Consider the following 3211-nt stretch of genomic DNA (forward strand, 5'->3'; position numbering starts at 1 on the left):
CTCTCTCTCTCTCTCTCTCTCTCTCTCTCGCTCTCTCTCTCAAAAGAAAAAACAAAAAAAAAAACGAAAAGAAAGACCCATTCAAAATCAAAACTATCACATACAGAAGAAACAAAAAGGAAAATGAACAAGTAAATATTTATACAACAATATTGTGCATAATGAGAAATGGCGGGGGGTTTCGGTTATCTCAGAACAGCAGCTGGAAGAGCTCTATTCTATTTGTGAAGGCGACAATTGGTATCCAGCATTGCAAGACCTAAAAGCTGTCGACCTAGTGTTTAAAACCGAAGACACAGCGAGGGTGTATGTGGAGATTTTGAAATACACACCCACCCTACATTCGTATCCCAATATTTCAACGAAGCTAAATCTAAAGATGATTATTATGAACATAGGCCATGACATTGGTTCTTAACAGCTTTTTGTTACTTTTGTATCACAGTGCGTGAGGCGGGTTAATGTAGCAGTAACAAGGATGCGCAATGAGAAGTTTCAGGATTCGTCTACCTTTCCTAATGAACTTTAAAAGGCTACAGAGCCACATTGGATCTGTGTCCAGACGAGTGACTAAAAACAAAGGGCAATTTTTCAGTCTGAAGCAAAGAGAAATGATGCAAATGAAAGGAATCGAATATCGAATTAATTTTGTTTTATTTTATGGATTATCTATCTCTGTATGTATGTATGTATGTATGTATGTATGTATGTATGTATATATGTATGTATGTATGTATCTATCTATCTAACTATCTAGCTAGCTGTCTATATATATATATATATATATATATATATATATATTTGCGTGTGTGTGTGTGTGTGTGTGTGTGTGTGTGTGTAGACAGATAGATATATGTATATATGTGTGTGTGAGAGCGAGAGAAAGAGAGAGAGAGAGAGAGAGAGAGAGAGAGAGAGAGAGAGAGAGAGAGAGAGAGAGAGAGAGAGAGAGAGAGAGAGCGAAAGAATAATAAGTTCGGTACGTATATTTGCTAGTACATCAAGGCCAGGTTATACTACTGTTGCAGAAATGGTTGGTTTTGATGCAATTAAAAAATCTATCAACTGATGTTTTAAATCCATAATTTAGACCAGCAAACTAGTGTTGAGAGCCTTTCCATACTAGCTAATGGTGTCGATTTCTTTGATGATTACATTCATTCTGATCTTCCACACATATATGGACACACTAACACAAAGAGAGAGGGGGGTAGAGAGAAAGAGAGAGAGAGAAAAAACACTCTGGCATATACAAGGAAACATATTTACAAGCATAAATAAACGCATAGATATAGTTACCTAATATATAAGTATATTATAATTATATAGTATATACATGTCTGTGTGTCTGTGAACATGAATTTGATCATGTGTATTATTGATGTATGAATGTCCCTATATGAATTTTTATGGATGTTTACATACACCTTCAGTGGTTCAAATTGCATACACAAATCTAGGGACACTAGAGGTTGTCCGCATAACTATTGTGTTTATTGACATTTTGGCGCTTTTAAGATTCTATGTCGTTAGAATTTTCGAAGTTTCGGACAAAGTACTTTTTCAGGAAATAGAGATTTTTTTCTTCATTTTTAGTTCGTGAGGGCGTAGACATAGTGGAGGATGGCAAGAAATGCCGGGTATTGGTGGTTCTTTCTGTAGGAAAAATGTATTTGGAGGTTGGAAAATATTGTGAAAAAAAAAAAAGAAAAGAATTTGGGAGAGACAATAAAAACTAAAAGAGAGAGAGATTTAGAACGAGAAAGAGTGGTTAGTAATGATCAATTAAAGAAAAAGGGCGGTTCAGTGACCACAAAAGTATGTTTGTCAGCAGTAACATTCACATATTTCTCACTGCACACATAAACACACATTCAGATAGCAGGAACATACACGCACACATACATATATGAGGAAACTGTGATACCAGCATGGATGTTCTAACTTGCGCACACACATGCACAATAACATTTGATACGCTAAAGATGATAGAAATTAAATATTGGCTTCAAATTTGGCACAGGACGAGCAGTTTCTTTTTGTTTTTGTTTTTTTGTGGGGGTTTTTTTGCGGGGGGATGAAGAGGTCGATTTCATCGACCCCAGTACTTGCCAGGTACTTATTTTATCGACCTCGAAAGGATGAAAGGCAAAGTCGACTTCGGCGGAATTTGAACGTTGATCGATTGTGATGCGTTGTTCGTTTTATTTCCTGAAGCGTGATAACTCATGGTAGTAATCAAGTCGGACACTAAGAAGTGGTCAGCGGAGAGGCCAGATGTGTTGAAATGAAACGTCATTGGTTGAACATGCTGCAAAAATGCTTCCAGGTTCAATCATGCAGACGACATCTTTTTTTTTATATTTTACCAAAATGAAAGGTGCCGCATAATTTATATGTGATGTGCAGTTAAAGATTTGATAATTTTGTACAGGTATTGTACAGGTTCTTGGTTGTTGTGGCGTTATTGAAGCAAGGGTATAAGTGCGACATATGTGATGAGCACACTTGAAAATGCAAGATTGGGGATGATTAAAGTTAGTCAGCTCGTAACTGATTGCAGAAGATTACATTTGTTTTGATGGAGCAGTAAAATCGTGCAGAAAGAATCGGAACGGTTAGCGGTCAGAAAGCAAAACCTGGAAGTTGCAGAGAAGAGAACGTTTCAATGGGAGAGTAACCTGATGGAGGGTAAATGAGTAAGGAATCTTGACTGTGGAGGGTAAGAAAACAACGAAACTTCTCTAATGTGATTCGCCATTTTAACACATCTGCCACACACCTTAACCACAACAGAGCATCAAACTCAAGGAAACACAAAGAAGACGCAATCTAGGAATATCATTTACTCTTGTTTCAAAGAACGGCTCTCCATTCCTTCCTAATCGCACTACATCTGCATTCTTCTATGCATGTATGACATTTAAATGCATTTAAATAAATACTCTTAACCCGTTTTTTTTTTTTTTTTCATTTTAGTTCTATCATTTTCAAATTTCAGCTTCATTTATATCTTAATTTCAACGAGGAAGTGAGAAAATACAAGCTGATATCACAGTCTCAGTTGTCTATACGTATGTGCGACCACGTTTTTCTGTGCTCTTATTATCTGTATATGGGTTTATGTGTGTAATGACATGGTTGTGAATGCAAATATGTTGGTGGCAAATTTCTTTTTACAGTCACTGAGCTGAACAACAAAAACATCCTT

Source organism: Octopus bimaculoides, chromosome 11, assembly GCF_001194135.2.
Source record: "Octopus bimaculoides isolate UCB-OBI-ISO-001 chromosome 11, ASM119413v2, whole genome shotgun sequence".
Lineage (NCBI taxonomy): Eukaryota > Metazoa > Mollusca > Cephalopoda > Octopoda > Octopodidae > Octopus > Octopus bimaculoides.